The sequence below is a fragment of the Geotrypetes seraphini genome, chromosome 8 (assembly GCF_902459505.1).
Source record: "Geotrypetes seraphini chromosome 8, aGeoSer1.1, whole genome shotgun sequence".
Lineage (NCBI taxonomy): Eukaryota > Metazoa > Chordata > Amphibia > Gymnophiona > Dermophiidae > Geotrypetes > Geotrypetes seraphini.
This window is the reverse complement of record NC_047091.1, coordinates 157,879,240-157,900,861: the sequence shown is the minus strand read 5'-3', so window position 1 is coordinate 157,900,861 and position 21,622 is coordinate 157,879,240. Positions and strand designations below refer to the sequence as shown.

The 21,622-nt window shown below is 44.5% G+C and overlaps 1 protein-coding gene across 4 annotated transcripts in view; it reads right to left on the bottom strand.

Annotated features, from left to right (window-relative positions):
• The window catches only part of IFT81 (intraflagellar transport 81), a 218,056-nt gene extending 196,667 nt beyond the window's left edge, over positions 1-21,389 (bottom strand). For all 4 annotated transcript variants that reach the window (XM_033955237.1, XM_033955239.1, XM_033955238.1 and 1 more), the window contains exon 1: positions 21,241-21,389. The gene's annotated coding sequence lies outside the window, so the exon portion shown is untranslated. The remainder of the gene's footprint in view (positions 1-21,240) is intronic.
• Positions 21,390-21,622: the final 233 nt, after the last annotated feature.

Genomic DNA, 21,622 nt, shown 5'->3' with positions numbered 1-21,622 from the left:
CAATGCCTGACCAGAAGAAATCCACATAAAACCGCACCAAAGGAAAATAAAAAAGCTGGCATTTCTGGCTTGTACCAAATTTGCATCAGATGCCTGGGGCCCCAGCATGACACCACAGACTGCTCAAAATCTAACTTCATATCTCCTTGTACAAGAAAGGAGTCGCATTTTGTCAGAACTCATACACAGTATAAATACTGCTGCCCTCGAAACTGTAAGCCTTTCTCCATCATGCCCCTCTACGAGCTAGGCTGTTACACCACCTGCCCAGACTCACTATTAGCACCTTAGTGTGCACAAGGGCCCTCTGCTCCATCTGCTCCCTCATACAGATACTCACAGCCTTCTTCAGCTTAACACAATCAGAATCCATCAATTTAAAATACAAAGTCCACTCCATGCCAGGAAAAGAAAACTTCAACTACCCTTGCTCGTCAAGTCCACCCTCAAATGAGCTAGAAGCACCGACACACATTCCAACACACCTCCAACTAAAGGCCAGCAAATGCTCCATCTGATTGGTAAGCAAAGTTTCCAAACCTCTATACCGACAGTTAGAATCTCTGCTCACCAGTTCCAACTACAGATACATAATCCTTTATCCGAAATTCTAAAAATCGAAACGCTTCAAAAACAGAAATTTTTTGTAAAGTTGATGTATTATTAATTTGTACAAAGAAAGCTCAATTTTAGCACCAAAAAGGAAACATGGCCCCAAAGTCACCTTAAAGAATTTACTTTATGCTGATATTACTGCAATTTTTCATCCTACCTCGCACTGATGTAGTTCTGAGGCATCACCAGTGACCACAGCAATTCATATTGTCTGCTACAGCCCTGCAAGCTTTCTCTCTGTCACGCCCAGGTGGAGAAGAAACAGGAAGTAATGTCAGCAAGGCAGGATGTGGCAGAGTAAAGCCTGCGAAGCCAAGCAGGCACTGAATATGTATCCCTGCAGCCATCGGCAACACCTCCATTTCAAAAACTGAAAAAATTTTAAATCTGAAAAGTCTCTGGTCCTAAGCATTTCAGATAAAGGATCATGTACCTGTACTATAATATTTGTATGACCTCCTGGAAGATAATCATACACCACTGTCAGACTTGACTCCCCCACCAAAATCCATCTTGACCTTTCTAAAAGACTCACAGGAGTGCTCCAAACACCTGCTGTGCTGTGCTTTGATGCATACAACACAGCCACAAGAGGCACCTCTGTAGCCATCAGTGCATGTAGCTTAACCTATTTAAAAGCTTCAGGCCTTCATTAAGATATCTATGAATGCCTAGCAGATCCACCCTGATTGAGCAATCACTTATTTGGGGACAAGGTTAAGGAAGCTGCCAATCTTATCAAAGATTACCACACACTTTACAGATACTATCTATGGAAGGCCTTGAGTTTTAACTTCAATATTTAGACGAACATCCGGATATATCAGCGGTCTCAAACACACGGCCCACCCGCCACATGCGGCTCCCCAGGGACTATTTTGCAGCCCGCAATCTGTCCTCGACTAAAGCAGGGGTCTCCAATCTACTTCCCTTCCAACTGCCCTCCCCCAAGCCACCGCAATCGGGGAACAGGTCAGTGCCCAAGGTCTTACCTCTTCCTGCTTATCTTCCCCAGCTCGGAGCCGACCAATTCTCGTCACCCGACGAGGGGGGGGACAGGGAGACAGAAAGAAAGAAGGGAGACGGGACACAGACAGAAAGGGGCATGGAGACAGAAAGAAAGGGGGCACGGAGAGAGATAGAAAGAAAGAAGGGGGCAGGGTGAAAGAAATAAAAAGTTGGGGGAGGGAAGGATGCCAGACCAAGGGAAAGGAAGGAAGGAAGGAGGGAGAGAGAGAAAGGAAAGAAAGAGATGTCAGACCATGGAAATAGGGACAGAAGAAGAGAGAGATAGAAGGGAAGGTAAGACATGGAAAAGTAGATTTTGAAAAGAAAGCAGAAAAATTGAATATTAAGTTAATGCCAAAGATGGGATGCAAGGCAGAAAGTGAAGATGGAGAGAAAACCAGTCAAAGGGCAAGAAGACCCTGGAAACATAGTTAAATGCACAGAAAAATAAAGTCACCAGACAACAAAGGTAGGGAAAATGATTTTATTTTCAATATAGTGATTGAAATGTGTCAGTTTTGAGAAAGGAAAGATATTAAATTTTAAATGTGAGGGCTGCAGAAAAAATAGGGTACTTGGAGGGCTGCAGAAAAAATAGTTAATGACAATTTTGCATAAAGTAAAACTCTTTATAGTTTATAAATCTTTCCTTTAACTGTTAAAGGAAAGATTTATAAACTATAAAGAGTTTTACCTTATGCAAAGTTGTCATTTCTTTAATAAGACATTAACTATTTTTTCTGCGGCCCTCCAAATACCTACAAATCCAAAATGTGGCCCCACTAAGGGTTCAAGTTTGAAACCACTGGGATATATGTACTGTAAACCCTACACCTCCTACCATCAGAGACACCATCACCTTTACCACTCCAGCTACTATAATTACCAATACCTGCACCAGTCATAACCCCCAGAAAAATGGCCCATGTACTTGGAAAACTGGAAGACTGGGCATCCAAATGGCAGATGAAATTCAATGTGGACAAATGCAAAGTGATGCACATTGGGAAGAATAACCCAAATCAGTGACCAAGAAAAGGATCTGGGTGGCATTGTAGACAAAATGCTGAAACCTTCTGCCCATTGTGCAGCAGTGGCCAAAACAAGCAAACAAGATGCTAGCAATTATTAGAAAAGGGATGGTAAAGAAAACCAAGAATGGTATAATGCCTCTATATTACTCCATGGTGCAACCTTGCCTTGAGTACTCCAGGTTCAAAGAAGAGCGACCAAAATGAAAAAGGGGATGGAATTCCTCTCATATGAGGAAAGACTAAAGAGGTTAGGGCTCTTCTGATTGGAAAAAAAAACACAGCTGAGGGGACACTTAAAGTTACAGGGAAATACTTTTAAAACCAATAGGAGGAAATATTTTTCACTCAAACAATAGTTATGCTCTGGAATGCATTGCCAGTGGATGTGGTAAGAGTGTTTAAATCCATCTTCTCTGTTGTTGCACTAACTTTATGGAATGCCCTGCCTATTCACCTCAGACGGCAAGATTCCTTACCCAAATTTAATTCAGAACCTAAAACATTTTTATTTAAAGACTAGTCTTTAAGCCCGTTACATTAACGGGTGCTAGAATAGATGTGTGTGTCTTTATTTCTTTCTTTCTTTTTCTCTCTCTCCTCTTGACCTCTTTCTGTCTCTCTCTTTCCTCGGCTGTCAACCATCACCCCTTGCCTGTTCCACCTGTCCAGCAGTAGGCTTCTCCCTTCCTTTTACCTCCCCCTGTCCAGCAGCACTCCTTACCTGCTCCCCCTGTCCCTCTTCCCTGCTCCCCCTGTCCAGCAGCACTTCTTCCCTGCTCCCCTGTTCCTCTTCCCTGCTCTGTCTGTCCAGCAGCACTCCTTCTTTTCTCCCCCTGACCCTCTTCCCTGCTCCCCCTGCCCAGCAGCACTCCTTACCTGTGTCTCTCTTTCTCCTTAGTGTTTTATTATTTTTTTGCAATCTGTCTCTTTAGCCCCCTGTCCTTCTGTGAGTGTCTGTGTGTCTCTGTCGTTGTGCACTGTTGTTTGTTTGTTTTTTTAAATCTATGTTTAGCTCCTGATCCCCTCTGTTTCTATGGCAAGCATGTTCGCGGATGTGAGGGCCGTTTTGTGGTGCCGGATCTGGCGGCGCCGTGTAGGTCGGAAGACGGGCCTCAGCGTTTTGTAGGTCCGGGTCTGGCGACGCCGTGTAGGGCGGAAGCGGGAGGCGGGGCCTCAGCACCAGCCGGGCAGCTCGCGCCGCCGGCCCCCAGTAGCTCGAGGCCGGCGGCGGACATGGCTTGCGTTGCATGGTGGAGGAGGAACAGAGGTCGATGACGTACAACCCGCGCAAGCGCACTAAAAAAAACACGACAGATCAGGGAACACGATTTTTTTAGTGCGCATGCGCGTCCTACCATTTTATTATATTAGATGTTTACAGCTATTAGGATTCAGAATAACTATGATATATAGCACTTTTCTATCTTCCCTCCTCTAGTGGTCTCCCCCTCTTTCCTATATATACATTGTATTTCTTCCCCTCCTCCCAATTTGGGTTTTTTTTTGTAAAAGGTCTTATGTATGTAATATGTCTATTCGTATTATTTGAAACAGTAAGAAACAAGAAGAAACAACTTGCCTCAAGACAACAGTGCAACAAAAGAGGCAAGGGAGGAGTCCAAGGGCAACTGTCTTTATTTAGAGAATGCAAGTCCCAACAAGGATCCTAGTTTCAGCGTCCAAACGACACCTTCCTCAGGGGACACTAAACCTGGACTTTGTAGTACACACTCATGGGTATAATGTGAAACACTCAGGAGAAATATAATGGACGCGTTAGCATTTAGCGTGTGCTAAATCGGCTAGTGCGCCTTAGTAAAAGGGCCCCTAAATTTTGGATAAAAGATGCACAATTTCAAAAATTATACCAGCCATTTGGTTGCAGGCTTCCTGAAATTTCCTCGGCCTGTTTTTCTTCAGACCTCTTTCCACTAACAGCACTGATCCTATCTCGATCCTTTCTTGTCATATGACACACTTTCCTGGTGCTTACACTAATCTGTTGCAATTGATAGATGTAACTCAGGTAATATCTAGGAATTACAAGCTCTGGACATTCCATCACATGGAAGATAATTACAAGACTGTCCAATTATTAGTACTGTTAGTACTATTAGTCCAACTATTTCTGTACTGTGCTACTATGTAAAGAAATTAAGTTAGGGGTTTTTAACAGAAGGCAGTTAATTAAATATTTCAAGCAAATGACAGGACAACAAAAATACATTTAGTAACATAGTAACATAGTAGATGACGGCAGATAAAGACCCGAATGGTCCATCCAGTCTGCCCAACCTGATTTAATTTAAATTTTTTTTTTTTTTTCTTCTTAGCTATTTCTGGGCGAAAATCCAAAGCTTTACCCGGTACTGTGCTTGGGTTCCAACTGCCGAAATCTCTGTTAAGACTTACTCCAGCCCATCTACACCCTCCCAGCCACTGAAGCCCTCCCCTGCCCATCCTCCTCCAAACGGCCATACACAGACACAGACCGTACAAGTCTGCCCAGTAACTGGCCTAGTTCAATCTTTAATATTATTGTCTGATTCTAAATCTTCTGTGTTCATCCCACGCTTCTTTGAACTCAGTCACAGTTTTACTCTCCACCACCTCTCTCGGGAGCGCATTCCAGGCATCCACCACCCTCTCCGTAAAGTAGAATTTCCTAACATTGCCCCTGAATCTACCACCCCTCAACCTCAAATTATGTCCTCTGGTTTTACCATTTTCCTTTCTCTGGAAAAGATTTTGTTCTACGTTAATATCCTTTAAGTATTTGAACGTCTGAATCATATCTCCCCTGTCTCTCCTTTCCTCTAGGGCAGGAGTGCCCAACGCGTCGATCGCGATCGACCAGTAGCTCAGGAAGGCAACTCGAGTCGATCGCACTTGTGTTGCCGTCCTGATCTACGGGCCGATCAGCCTTCCTCTCCAGTGTTCTCCCTAGGGCCTTTTAGCTGGGCGCTCCGCCCAGCTGTCATCTGCCGCTGCTGAACATTAAAAAAAACCCCAAAAAAACCGGCTTGGAGATTTCAGCCCCTAGCAAACTTATGCTCCGGGCTCTAACGTGTGCGTGCAGGCTTCTCTTCTCTTCCCTCCGAAACCGGAAGTTATGCCCGGGGAGGGGGGGAGAAGGGAAGCCTGCACGCACATGTTGAGAGCCCTGAAGCAAGTGTTCGCTACGGGCTAAGGCGGGAGACATGTTAGTGAAGCATTTCCTCTTCTTGCTGCCGGGTCCTGCCTACTTTCTGTTTCCGCGAAGGTAGGACCCGGCAGCATTTCCCCCAACAGTTCCTCGCGATGCTGGTCGGCCGAAGCAGGGAGAGGTTGGGGCGGCGTCGGCTTTTGGGCGTGTTATTGGCGTCGGCTTTCGGGCCTGTTATTGGTGGCGGTTTGGGTCCTGGTCCCCGATGGCAGTTTGGGTCCCCGATGGCAGTGGCAGTGTCTTGGGGGAGGGCAGGGAGAAAGAAAGAAAGAAAGAAAAAGGGCAGGCAGGGAGACAGAAGGAAAGAAGAGAAACAGAAAAAAAGGAAAGGGAGGCAGAGAGAAAGAAAGGGCAGGGAGAGAGGAAGGAAAAGTTGGGGGAGGGAATGAGGTGTGGAGGAGAGGAAGCATACAGGCTGAAAGAAGGGAAGAAAGACTGGATGCACAGTCAGAAGAAGAAAGTGCAACCAGAGACTCATGAAATCACCAGACAAGGTAGGAAAAATGATTTTATTTTAAATTTAGTGATCGAAATGTGTCTCAATTTATATCTGCTGTCTATATTTTACACTAAGGTCCCCTTTTACTAAACCGCAATAGAGTTTTTTTAGCGCAGGGAGCCTATGAGCGTCGAGAGCAGCGCTGGGCATTCAGCGCAGCTCCCTGCGCTCTAAAAACTGCTATCGTGGTTTAGTAAAAAGGGAGGGGGGTATATTTGTCTATTTTTGTATGGTTGTTACTGAGGTGATAGTGCAGAGTCATCTGCTTTGACCTCTTTGAAAAACCCTGGAATAGGAATGATAATTAACATTTTCTATGCGTACAGTGTGCGTTGTGTTTTTTTTAAATTTTATTGTTGGTAGATCATTTTGACTTGGTCATTTTAAAAGTAGCTCGCAAGCCCAAAAAGTGTGGGCACCCCTGCTCTAGGGTATACATATTCAGGGCTTCCAGTCTCTCCTCATACGTCTTCTGGCGCAAGCCTCCTATCATTTTCGTCGCCCTCCTCTGGACAGCCTCAAGTCTTCTTACGTCTTTCGCCAGATACGGTCTCCAAAACTGAACACAATACTCCAAGTGGGGCCTCACCAATGACCTGTACAGGGGCATCAACACCTTCTTCCTTCTACTGACTACGCCTCTCTTTATACAGCCCAGAATCTTTCTGGCAGCAGCCACTGCCTTGTCACACTGTTTTTTCGCCTTTAGATCTTCGGACACTATCACCCCAAGGTCCCTCTCCCCGTCCGTGCATATCAGCTTCTCTCCTCCCAGCATATACGGTTCCTTCCTATTATTAATCCCCAAATGCATTACTCTGCATTTCTTTGCATTGAATTTTAGTTGCCAGGCATTAGACCATTCCTCTAACTTTTGCAGATCCTTTTTCATATTTTCCACTCCCTCTTCGGTGTCTACTCTGTTACAAATCTTGGTATCATCTGCAAAAAGGCACACTTTTCCTTCTAACCCTTCAGCAATGTCACTTACATACATATTGAACAGGATTGGCCCCAGCACCGAACCCTGAGGGACTCCACTAGTCACCTTTCCTTCCTTCGAGCGACTTCCATTAACCACCACCCTCTGGCATCTGTCCGACAGCCAGTTTCTGACCCAGTTCACCACTTTGGGTCCTAACTTCAGCCCTTCAAGTTTGTTCAACAGCCTCCTATGAGGAACTGTATCAAAGGCTTTGCTGAAATCCAAGTAAATTACATCTAGCATATGTCCTCGATCCAGCTCTCTGGTCACCCAATCAAAAAATTCAATCAGGTTCGTTTGGCACGATTTACCTTTTGTAAAGCCATGTTGCCTCGGATCCTGTAACCCATTAGATTCAAGGAAATACACTATCCTTTCTTTCAGCAACACTTCCATTATTTTTCCAACAACTGAAGTGAGGCTCACCGGCCTGTAGTTTCCTGCTTCATCCCTGTGACCACTTTTATGAATAGGGACCACATCCGCTCTCCTCCAATCCCCAGGAATCACTCCCGTCTCCAGAGATTTGTTGAACAAGTCTTTAATAGGACTCGCCAGAACCTCTCTGAGCTCCCTTAGTATCCTGGGATGGATCCCGTCTGGTCCCATCGCTTTGTCCACCTTCAGTTTTTCAAGTTGCTCATAAACACCCTCCTCCGTGAACGGCGCAGAATCTACTCCATTTTCTCGTGTAACTTTGCCAGACAATCTCGGTCCTTCTCCAGGATTTTCTTCTGTGAACACAGAACAGAAGTATTTGTTTAGCACATTTGCTTTCTCCTCATCACTCTCCACATATCTGTTCCCAGCATCTTTTAGCCTAGCAATTCCATTTTTTATCTTCCTCCTTTCACTAATATATCTGAAAAAAATTTTATCTCCCTTTTTTACATTTGTTCTTCCGCCTGTGCCTTCGCCAAACGTATCTCTCTCTTGGCTTCTTTCAGTTTCACCCTGTAGTCCTTTCTGCTCTCCTCTTCTTGGGTTTTTTTATATTTCATGAACGCCAACTCTTTCGCCTTTATTTTCTCAGCCACTAGGTTGGAGAACCATATCGGCTTCCTTTTTCTCTTGTTTTTATTGATTTTCTTCACATAAAGGTCCGTAGCCATTTTTATCGCTCCTTTCAGCTTAGACCACTGTCTTTCCACTTCTCTTATGTCCTCCCATCCTAACAGCTCTTTCTTCAGGTACTTTCCCATTGCATTAAAGTATTAAAAAAAAAGCAAGCCACCACACAACTGGGTCCCTTTTTGAAATAAAAACCATTCCTTCTCACAGCGACATCCAGCAATGTGCCTGTTATCACATGCAGTGGCATCACACTTAAAGGTCAACGTTTCAAGCTTAATGGAATTTACAGCAGGGTGCACTTTTTTCAGGCTTAATTTTGTCAGAAGGGTGAGTCAGTATTTGGAAATAAGCACAGAAATGTACTTCTTATATCTTGAGAGGTGCTAGAACAAAAGATTCCTTTCTATAAAAGAACTAGTAGTGCAAGCAATTTTCTGTGCTTTTCAATTAACACCTCTTCTTTAATCTAGCCAGAGCTTCGACTTCCTGTGTGAAACATTTGCATGACCTGCCCTACCTCTGTTCTGCACTAGAAGCTAAACTCTGGAATTCTGACAGTAACATAATAGGTGACAGCAAACAGAGGCCAGATTATTCAGAACCTCTCAACCTATTACCCACCTCTGTCCAGTTGGCCTCTGCAATATTCACTAGTATGCCATTTTAAACTTTGTCATCTTCAACTTTGATTACAAGACCATTTTTTAATCAAATACCTCCTTCCATGTCTTATTATTAAAAGTTCTGTAATAAACTATCAGTCACCCAAATTAGTCACTCCAAGGTTCATGTTGAAAACACAGAAGACAAAAATAGCAATACTGGGTCAGACAAATAGTCCATCTAGCTCAGTTCTCCTCCCAGCACCGACTAATTCACACTATGAGCACCTAGCAAAATCCTAAAGAGCAGCAAGATTCCTATGAAACCAATCTCAGGAATACATAGAGGCTTTCCCTATGTCCTGTCATAATGAACATTTCCTCCAGTCAAACCTTTTCCTCCAGTCACACCTATACAGTTTAATTGGCTTTACCACATCCTCCAACATCCTCTTCCTATTCATTTTAAAAGTACTACCACGTAACTTCATGGTGTGTCACCTGTCTTTCTACATTTTGAAAGCGTAAACAATTCACATTTACCCATCCTACTCCACTCAGGATTTTGCAGACCTCTACAATATCTCTCCTTAGCTATCTATTCTCAAAGCTGAAGAGCCTTAACCACCCTAAGTCTTTCCACATATGAGAAGAATTCCATTCCTTCTTTGGTCAATCCTTCGTTGGACTTTTTCTAATTCCACTATATATTTTTTGAGATACAGCAACCTGAATTACACACAATACTCAAGGTGAGATCACACAAATAAGTATAGAAGTATTCATTGTTTTAATTTTTATCCCTTTCCTAATAATTCCTAGCATTCTGTTTAGTATTCAGCCAGTGCAACTCATATTTTAGAAGAATTTTGTTCCAAATTTACCAGCCTCTTAACTATCATAAATAATTTACAACATTGAAAATGGGCATCTTCAATAGTCTGATTATAATAACATTTTCTCTTTTCAAGCACAGTCTCAATTATACAATAGCAAATGTTGATTGTACTGTTCTTATGTTCTCCAAGCACGTTCATATCTTCTCAATTCTCTTATGTATTTTTAACACCTCAGAAAACCAAGGCGCCCTATGTGATCGCTTAACCACCACCTGTTTAACTGGGGCAATTTCATCTAATAAAACTCAACTTGGAGGGCCTCAGAAAAAAACAATTAATGTCTTATTAAAGAAATGACAATTTTGCATGTGGTAAAATTCTTTATAGTTTAAAAATCTTCCTTTTGGCTAAGTCTTAATAATATTGTAATTTACAGCTAAAGAGACATATGATTAAGAAACTGTTTTATTTTACTTTTGTGATTATGATAAACATACCAAGGGTCTCAAAATAGTACCTGGCGGGCCACTTGTGGCCTGCGAGCCGAGTTTGAGACCACTGATCTAATACTTCTTTAATTGTGCTATCCAAAGATATTACTGCTTCATCAACTGACATTTTCATAACCCTCAAATTTACCATTAAGATAGACCTTAAAAATCCTCAATTTCAAAAGGACTATGTTTATCGAAAAGTTATTTTTCCAACCTAAGGCATTCATTAAGAACAAAAAAAACAAACAAAAAAAAACAACAAAAAACAGACACATGAATAAGATTCAATCTCCTCACCATTCAACTTAAAAATCACCTAATATCACCGTTGTAATCAGATCTACGTTCAAACTAGCCAATAGCTCTATAACAATCAAAATATTGGCAACCAAGAACCCCAGAGCACAATAAAATAAATATTCAAACCAGATAAAGCTATCTCACTACTACCACCCTACCTCCTTTTTTTCCCCCTTTACTTTTGTGATAAACTTTATAACCTACATGACATAAGTTATTCAAAAATCACAGTATCTCCCTCTATTAACCAAGATTCAGTTATACAAATCGCATCAGCTTTACTTTCTCTAATTAACCCTCCCCCCTTTAACAAAAGTGCAGTTTTTTTTAGTGCCAGCTGGCACACTGAATGCTCTGCGCTGCTCTGACAGTCAGAGTTCTTATGAGCCCCCCCCAAAAAATAAAGTTCCTATGAGCACATGGTTTTAGGCGCCGAGGACAATCAGAGCCTTAGGCCCTTCCCCGGCACATCCCAGGATGCACCAGGAAGGGGAAGGCCTGCCAATTTGAAGAGGCAGACCTGCCAGCTGGAGGGATGGAGGGAGTAGGCATCCCTCCGGCCGGCCTTCGTAAAGAAGGTGGGAGGGGCGGGGGGGCAGTGTTCCCTCTAAGCTGCGCTGGCGTGCGCTGGCGCACAAAATATTACATCCAGCGCACAAGTTTCACGTCACAGCGCACGGCGGGCAGGGCGGCGAGAGGAGAATCGGGCGAGTTGGCTCATAACTTGCTGGCGCCCGATATTTTTAGCGCACAGCGAAAAAAATTTTGCTCACAACACCCGCCCGCTTAGAGGGAGCACTGGCGGGGGGTGTCAGTGGGTTGTGGTCAGAAGGGTTGTGTGATGGCAGCAGGGAGAGAGAGTGGGCATCTATCTCGCTGCTGGGGGGAGGGATGGGGAGGTTTGTCAGAGGATTGTGAAATGGTGGGACAGAGTGGACATCCCTCCTGTTGATCTTTGATTTGGGGTCTTTTTTAATGGGGGGGGGAGAGGGAAGGGTCCTGAGCTGTCAAACCTTACTTTGATCAGAAAGTAAGGCTACAATAGCTCAGACCCTGCTTGAAAAATTTGCTTGCAAATGTGCTACAACAAGGTTAGATCACCCAGAGAGAATTGCCTGGAGTGCTCCTTTTAATATTAAATGACCTCGTTGTATACATTTCCTTGGCAGAGGTGGCGACAGCTAGGAAATTAAGAAAAAAGACCATGGTGAACAGTTCTGATAATTGGCCGGTAAAATACTGCCCCGCTAAACCGTCTGGAGCAGGTTTTAGTGACCACATTAAAAGCACATTAGGTTTGAGAATCTTCCCCTGAGTGAATAGATGAGTTTTCAAGGCAAAGTTGTGAATTTAATATAAGGCTCAAATGAAGAACTCAGTAGAAATCATATCTAGAGAGTGGGCCCTAGGAAAAAGAAAGCAGTATGTATTGAAGAACCAAGGTGAGCAGAAGCAATAAGTGATATAAAGAGCCTCTTTCCATTCAAGATGTGTAAAAAAAAAAAAAAAGTGACCTGCACAGAGAGTTTTATGGACCAGTCAGAAATTTAAAATGAATCAGACAGGAAAGCCAGTGATGTGGATCAGCAAAAGAGTCACAAGGTCAACTCCTTTAACACCATGTAAGTACTACAGTGAGCATTAGCAGTAAATTTGAGAGCCAGAGCCAGATGCATAGAACTCCTGGCACAGTGTCAGAAATTACCAGGCGATACTCAACACTCATGTAAATTATATGCATGCTGTTATTGTTGCGTATCAGCGATAAAAGGGGGAGAATATGTGCAGGCTCAGTACAGTGTACAGCTGTGGTCTCAGGAGCTCCAGACACCAGAATGTTCCTATGAGAAGTCACCCTTATTCTAGGACAGCTCCAGATTCGCTGGAAATGTTTACACATTAAAGGAAGGCGCTCCTTGCTGTGCATTACATGGAGTGCTCGTTTTAATACTAATGAGTTTGTTGCAATGCATTTGCAAAGGATTCTCGGTGACTGCTACTGTGAACAGTAAAAGCCAACCAAAACCCTTTTATGCATCAGAGACTGACGTAACTTGCATGTTTCTCTGGCAAGGTATGCTTTTGAGCATTGGGGCCTGGCTTTACATACCCCGGCATAGCAGAGAGACACTGCCCCCTAAAATTATTTTGCATGACAGAGGGAGCTGTATCATACTGGTCTGGATCAACTGTAGATGTTTGGTGTGTCCTCACACAGTTCTGGTCACAATGTCTCAAGAAAGATATAGTAGAATTAGAAAAGGTTCAAAGAAGAGTAACCATAATGATAAAGGGGATGAACTCCTCTCATGTGAGGAAAAAGATTAAAGAGGTTAAGGCTCTTCTGCTTGGAAGAAAGACAGCTGAGGGGGGATATGATTGAGGTCTACAAAATCCTGGGTGGTATAGAACAGGTAAGAGTGAACTGATTTTTCATCTTTTCAAAAAGTATAAAAACCAGGGGACACTCAATGAAATTACATGGAAATACTTTTAAACAAATAGAAGGAAATATAAATTTTTACTCAAGAATAGCCAAGTTCCCTGGAACTCATTTCCAGAGGATGTGATTACAGCGGTTAGCATATCTAGGTTTAAGAAAGGTTTGGACAAGTTCCTGAAGGAAAAGTTCATAGTATGCTATTGAGGGAGACATGGGTGAAGCCACTGCTTGTACTAGATTGGTAGTATGGAATGTTGCTACTATTTTGAGTTTCTGCCAGGTATTGTGACCTAGATTAGCCACTGTTGGAAACAGGAAATTAGACTAGATGGACCACTGGTATGATCCAGTATGACTATTCTTATAAATCTCACTGCAATAAATTGAGACAGAAGGCGAAAAATGCATACAAGAGCATAAATCGAACTGGTTTGCTTCAGGTTCAACAGTCTACTCAAAGTGCCCTCACTTCCTACTCCACTTTCTCGCCAGATCTTGGCTAAATACTTCCATGACAAGATTCATAAGATTAACCTTGAGTCCTCAAACAAAATCACTGCCACCACCTAGCCCTCCTCCCAACCATCCTGACAACCCTACAACCTTTTCTTCCTTCTCAGAAATCTGCACATCTCTCCTCCTCCAAACACACTACCTATTCCTCTGATCCCATCCCTACCCATCTATTGATCACCATCTTTCCTACTGTCATCACCCCTATTTGCCATATCCTCAACCTATCACTCTCTACTGCAACCATACTCAATGCCTTCAAACCTGTCAAAGTTACGCTGCTCCTTAAAAAGAAACAAAAAAAAAACCCCACCCAATCACTAGACCCTCCCCTTCCTATCCAAGCTACTTTGATGTGCAGTCCAGCGCCATTGTCTTAGCTATTTTCAAAAAATGTAAATCTCACTGTTCTCTATACAATCATTAATTCTTATATCTTCCTGTTTTTAAATTTTTTGTAAACTGTGCCGAGCTCTATCTTTATAGAGAAGATGTGGTATATAAGCTTAAGGTTTAGTTTAGTCTTGATTTTCTTTTATCTCAAGTTATTCTCAACCCCCTTCAAATCAGGATTTTGCTCTCCATTCTACGGAAACTGCCCTTGCTAAAATCTCCAATGAACTGCTCCAGGCAAATCCAAAGACTCCTGTCCTCATCCTCCTTGATCTATCTGTGGCATTTTACACTATAAATCACTGCCTACTCATCAATATACTGTCCTTGCTTGGATTCCAGAGCTCTGTTATCTCATAGTTCTCTTCCTATCTTTCCCATTGCACTTTAAGCATATGCCCCAGAGGATCCTCCTCCACTGTTATTCTGCTATCAGGGCTCAGTCTAGAGAGCTGCACGGGAATGGGGACAACGGGAATCCCGCGGGACCCATGAGGATCCCACGGGGACGCCTCCTCGGGTCGCAGAGATCCCATGGGGGTCTCGGGGATCCTGCAGGGTTGGAGGCAGAGAGAGGCTCCTCTTCTTTTCCTACCTGCACACACACGTAGCCCACCGGAAGTCTAACCCCCGACGACAAAGCAGGCATCTGAGAGAAGGCTCCACGTCAGTCACATGCAGGGTAGCGGGCAAATCTCTTCCTGGCTGAAGAACACGTAGTTGTCGCCTCTGGCCGGCTCGTGGGGGACCACGCAGTCCTTCTCCTCCAAAAACCAGTAGTTGAGGTAGGCGGGAACCTTGAGCGCCAGTGAGCAGTGGAAAGGCTGGTCGGAGGTGGTGTACTTGGGCACTCCGTAGAGCGGGGGAGCGGTGGTGGAGATGCCCTTTACTAGAAAGACACAAAGCTTATGGCAAACTGCGTTCGGGGATAAGGTGAGTTAGAAGCTCTCCTTAAAAGCTTTTCAAGGATGAGTTCTGAGTTCTTCCTCCAGGCAGATCTCAACACAAGGACTCTCGGTATGGACGGTGAGAGGCAAACAGGCAATAGCTCACTCACTCGTTTGGGTATCTCCCCCTCTCTCTTAAATCCAAACCCTCAGCCTCTGTCCCACCAGCAGTTCAATCTTCTGCCTCCCCCCCCTCCCCAAATTCTTCCAACCTGTTCCACACAACTGTCTTTCTCCAGTCTCATACTCCCTCAGCTGTTTCTCCGGCAGGGCAGATGGAGATCCAAGGCAAGAAGTGGTGTTGGAGGGGGGGGTGCTGGAGAAGAAAAACAGCGGATGATTTCAGGCATGAGTAAGAAGGTAGGATTGGGGTGAGGGGAGGGAATGAGATTAAAGCGGCTGTGTTGGATGGCAGACTGGGAAGAGATGGTAGACCACAGGGTGAGATGGTAGACCACAGGGTGAAGAGGGGTGCTTAAAGGGTGAAGGCAGTCAAATGTGTGTGACTTGGTCTCTGTGGTGGGCAGTGGTTGGCAATTGAAAGTGTGGGAGTTCTTTGGTTGAGAGCTTTGGAGAGCAGCGCTTACCACCCCCCCTCCCCCCCTGTCTTCCGAATGGTTCTGCCCACTAGAAGCCGAATGGACCAGCAAGGCAGGATGGCCTACTCCAGCACCGTGCACACCGGGGCATACATGGAGCAGAGGAAAACTTGAGCTCTGATAAGCAGTGCACCTTCACCAGCGGGTAGAACTGGTGCACCTCCAGGCCAGCGTCCTCCTGGTTCTTGTGGCCCAACAGTTCCAGTTAATTACCAGGTAACAATAACTGGAAAGGCACCAGATAATTTGCTAGCCTGAAACCCAACCATACTTAGTTTGTTTGGGCTTTTACTGCTTTATTTTATGGAAAAATGTTCAATATATAGGGCCATTATGGTCTGGTTGTAGGCAATGTCCATACACAGGGGTATGGAGATGGGCTGGCAGAAGCCGTGGTCCTGGATGTAGAGTCTCAAATCGATAGTAAGTAAACTTATAGAAACACTAATCAAACACCAATTGGATACGATCCTGAACGAGGAGACTCTACGAGACCCCCCCCCCCCCCCATCAACATGGATTTACAAAGGGAAGGTCCTGCCAATCCAATCTGATCAGCTTCTTTGACTGGGTAACAAGAAAGCTGGATAAAGGGGAGTCCTTGGATGTCGTGTACTTGGACTTCAGCAAAGCATTTGATAGCGTCCCACACTGCAGGTTATTGAGCAAGATGAGTTTGATGAGATTAGGTGAAACATTAACTGCATGGGTTAAGGACTAGCTTAGAGGTAGACTTCAGAGGGTAGTGGTAAACAGTACCCTCTCCGATACGATGGAGGTGATCAGCGGAGTGCCGCAGGGCTCGGTCTTAGGCCCAATCCTATTTAACATCTTCGTAAGAGACTTGGCTAAGGGGCTTCAAGGTAAAATTACATTATTTGCCGATGACGCTAAATTATGTAACATAGTAGACAAAAGCACAGTGCCCGACAAAAGCTCAATGCCCGACAGTATGACACAAGACCTACTCCTACTGGAGCATTGGTCAAAGACTTGGCAACTAAGTTTCAATGCCAAAAAATGCAAGGTCATGCACCTAGGCAGCAAAAATCCATGCAGGATTTACACCCTAAATGGTGAGATCCTAGCAAGGACTGTAGCAGAACGAAACTTGGGAGTGATCATTAGCGAAGACATGAAGACTGCCAATCAAGTGGAGAAAGCTTCATCCAAGGCTAGACAAATCATGGGTTGCATCCGTAGAAGTTTTGTCAGCCATAAGCCCGAGGTCATAATGCCGCTGTACAGATCCATGGTGAGACCCCATCTGGAATACTGTGTACAATTCTGGAGACCACATTACCAAAAGAATGTGCAGAGAATTGAGTCGGTTCAGCGAATGGCCACTAGAATGGTCTCACGGCTCAAGGATCTCCCGTATGAGGAACAGCTGGGTAAGTTGCAGCTTTACTCACTCGAGGAACGCAGAGAAAGGTGAGACATAATCGAGACATTCAAATATATCACGGGCTGTATCGAGGTGGAAGAAGACATCTTCTTTCTTAAAGGACCCACGGCAACAAGAGGGCATCCACTGAAAATCACCGAAAATATTTCTTCACCGAAAGTGTGGTTGACTGCTGGAATAATCTTCCACTACAGGTAATCGAAGCCAGCAGCATGCCAGATTTTAAGAAAAGATGGGATTGGCATGTGGGATCTCTTCATGGAGGAAGTTAGGGGGTGGGTTACTAGTGTGGGCAGACTAGATGGGCCGTGGCCTTTTGCTGCCGTCATTTTCTATGTTTCTATGTTTCTAGATACCCATTTCCCTGTGGAACTGGCACGCCACCCAACAGTTCAGGAAGGGCAGCAGCGGAGAGGCCAGATGGTACCAGGCATGGCGGGTGAATCGTAGCAAAACAAAAAAAACTTGGGGGTAGAAATCCTCAATTCTGTGGCTTGTGGAGAACAAACGAATCTGCCATGCAAAGAAAGTTTTCAGGACACAAGCTCATGGGTGCTCAGTATTTTCAAATAGGCCCTGCACGCTGCATGTGACCAACGCAAAGCCTTTCCTCCGACGTCAGCTCTGAAGTCGAGGGAAGACTTCCAGTCGGCTACATGTCCGTGCTGTAGGCAGGAAAAGAAGACAAGCCTCTCGGCTCAAGCTGCCTCCAACCCCTGCTATTATCTGGACGCAAACGCGGGACACAGAAGGGGTCGAATGTGGGAGGCAAACGCGGTACACAGAAGGGGGGGGAAGGAGTGTGTTTTTGGACACAGAACTTGAAGGCATGAACTTTGGAGAGAGGATGGAGGAAGGTAGGGAAAGAGATGCTGAGGTGAAGGAAGGAATAGAAAGGGAGAATTGGGTATATCGGTGAGAGAGAAAGAGAGATGATTGTGTACATGGGGAATGGAAGAAAGGATAATTTTGGTCATAGGGAGGGAGTGAGGTACAGATGAGAGGGAGAAATGTGGTGGAAAGGGAACAGTGGGACGGATTGAAAGGGATGCAAGAGGGAGGAATGATGAACATAGTGGTGAAGGGAATGGAGGGAGAGATGTGGCATGGTGCTGGAGAAATGTTGGACATCGGGTTGGTGGGCAGGGGCAAAAGATGCTGGTCCAGGGGATGAGAGAGGGATAAATGGTGGACCATGGTAGGAGGAACCAATGGACAGCAACAGAAGAATTTACAGAAGATGGGAAAGCAGGAAAAAGAAACTGGGACCAACTTGATGGAAAAATAAGGTCTCCAGATAACAAAGGTACAAAACAGAATTTATTGACTAAAATATGTTAGCTTTGGGAAATGTATATAGCAGATGTCTTTGTATTGTGTTCAAAAGAAAAGGAAATGCATTTCTGGTTTTATTTCTACAGTGTTGAAGTACTTGCTGTCCCTTGCTGTGGCTGGTAGGGATCCCCAAGCACCACCAGCAGATTCGGCCAGAACTCCCCTCCACCAAGCGAAGCAGTCGCTGGCAGCATCCATAATCCACTGAGATGCCAGCATCTGTGACTCAGGGACACTACTGCTGCCTGCCAAACTTAGCAAAAGGGACCCCCAGCCAACTGCAGACAAAGTCCTCAGCTGATGACAGCTTGGGGGTCCTCATCAGCTGAGTATTTATATTTTCATTAGAGGCTCTGGTAGAAACCCGTTTACAAAGTATGTATTCTTCCCAATTAATATTTCCAAATTAATATAGTGTCTTTGCTTATTTGTAAATGGGTCTCTACCAGAGCCTTTAATTCAGTAGCATAATTAAATGAAATAACTATTTCTGAAGTTTATAGGGAAGGGCGGGGACGGAGGGAATTCCTCACGGAGATGGGCAGGGATGGAGGGATTCCTCGTGGGGATGGAATTCCTTGCGGGGACGGGTGGGGATGGAGGGAATCCTCGCGGGGACGGGTGGGGATGGGTTGGATTTTGGCAGGGACGGGTGGGTTTTCTGTCCCCACTCAACTTTCTAGCTCAGTCCTGGACCTTTTTTTTCTCCATCTATTCTTCCTCCCTTGGCACTCTAATGTCCCACAGCTCCAGTACCATCTCTATGCTGACGACCTGCAGGTGTACCTCTACACCCAAAATTTCTACAGGAATTTGAACCCGGGTCTCAGCCTGCCTGGCTGACATTGCTACCTGGATGTCGCATCACCATCTAAAATTAAACATGGCCTAGACTGAACTCCTTATCTTTCCTTCTAAACCTGCCTCTCCCCTTCCTCCGTTCTACATTTCAGTAGATAACACTCATCCTCCCTGTCTTGTCAGCTCACAACCTCAGAGTCATCTTTGACTCATCTTTCTCCTCTTCACATATCCAACAGACCACCAAAGCTTGTCACTTCTTTCTATACAATATCGCTAAAATCTGGACTTTCCTTTCTGAACATGCTGCTAAGACCCTCATCTACGCTCTCGCCTAGATCACTGCAACATATTTCCTGCAGGTCTTCCACTAAGCCTTCTCTCTCCCCTTGAATCTGTTCAGAATTCTGCTGTATGCCTCATATTCCGCCAGGGTCGTTATGCTCATGTTACCCCTCTCCTCAAATCACTTAATTGGATCCCTGTCCACTTCCACATACAGTTTAAATGCCTCTTACTGACCTACAAGTGTATTCACTCTGTAGCTCCTCAATAGCACTCCTCTTCTCTCTCCCTATACTCCACCCCGGGAACCCTGTTCTTTGGGTCTCTGTTGGTATGTACCCTTCTCCTCTACAGCCAACTTCTGACTCCATCCCTTCTGCCTTGCTGCACTGCATGCCTGGGCCAACCTGCCTGACTCAGTACGTTGGGCTCCATCTCTGGCGGTATTCGAGTCCAGGCTGAAGGCCCTCTTTTTCAAAACTGAATTTAAATCTTAACCCTACCAATCTGTAAAGCACCACATTTGTCATTCCCTCTGTAGCTCCCTACCCTCTCTACCAATTCCCTTTGTATTTCCCTACATGAACAGCATATATTGATTCACCATTTTTGTCCAGCCTGTCTTTCATAATTAGACTGTAAGCTCTTTTAAGCAGGGACCTTCTCAATGGAGGCACAGGTGAAGTTTAAGTTTGGTTGTTTCTGTTTTAAGGTTTTGTTTGGTTTAGCTCTCAAATATATAATTGATCTTTTCTTTTTTGTAACCAATAAACACAAGAAAAACTCACATCTGAATTTTGTTTTTCCGCCTGTTAGAGGATACAAACTTAAAAAACATCATCAACATCTTTTATCATATCAGGCAGCATTATGGGGTAAGGATTTAGAACAATTAATTTTGCTTACTGATAATTATAGAGAATTTAGGAGACATCTAAAAACATACCTGTTTTTGAAATATTTAGGCAGCCGATTCATAAAAATTTTATCTTGCAATAGTTTCATTTTAGTGTTTTAACTATAGGTTCTAATTCTTAGATCTATCTAACTTCTTTATTGTATTTTAACTATTATAAACCACATAGAACTTTACAGCCTTACTATATATAAATTGATTATTATTATTATCATCATCATGTGTGTTTAATGTATAGCACTGAGTGCATCTGGCAGCACTATAGAAATAATAAATAGTAGTAGTAGTAGTGAATTTAGGGCAGCTTTTTCACCAGCACCTGCATAAGCCCTGGCACTTCCTCAGCAATGCCTCTGACTGGTTCACATTTTTTTTGGGTCTTTCTGGCCCACTTAAATAGCCCACTAGATTGCAAGTCCACTAGGGCAGTGGTTCTCAACCCAGTCCGCCCTCTAAACAGTGTGCACAAAGTTTTTGCTAGCTTCTTTATTGTGAACATAGGCTATACTACACACATTGAGTTGAGGCTCAAAACTTGCACACATGGGACATCAAAACTTAGAGAGGAGGTTGCATTTAACCAGGCAGTGCATGCAAATCTACCTCATGAATATTTATTGTGGATATTCTGAAAACGTGACAGGCTGCACTAGGAACATACAAGTACCGGTATTAATACGTAAACACCTTTAATTTGCATAAGTCTTTTAAACTGGACTAATATAAAGCATCGCACCCTACAAAGAACCGCAGCCCACGGGAGCCCTTGGCTTGCAGGAGCCTAAGCCTGACCTCACTTCTGTTTAAAAATCAGACACAATCGCGGGAAATCCGATACCAAGCGAGGCTTCAAGATTTCCCCTCCCTGCCACCGCTCGCACAAAGAGCCCTCCGCAGTTCCTTTCCACCGTCCCGTGAGTCGGTGCTAACGACAAAACCCTTCACCTGCTTTTCCCGCCGAGTGACAGCTCAGCACCCCACGTCGCCAACACAGGCGAGAGGATCCAGGCCTTCCCTTGGTTACCGAAGGCTTTTGAGACGGTTGCTAACCGGAACCAGGTACCGTCACTTCCGCTATCCTGACCCTCCCCCTCCCTTTGCTCGCTCTGCTTGGCGTCTACTGTCGTAGTTTTTTTTTAAGGGCAGATTCCGCGGGTTCTCTAGCGGTTGGTTTGTACAGCGTGAGCGCGCGCCCGGCTCCCCTAAGGCTTTTTTTTTTAGTATCAGAGGTCTTGCGCCATCCCAGCTCGCGAGGCAACGGAGCTGTAGTGTGCTTGCACTGCCCTCTGCTGGTACAGGGGTGGAATAGTTCAGCTTTTCTCGTTTC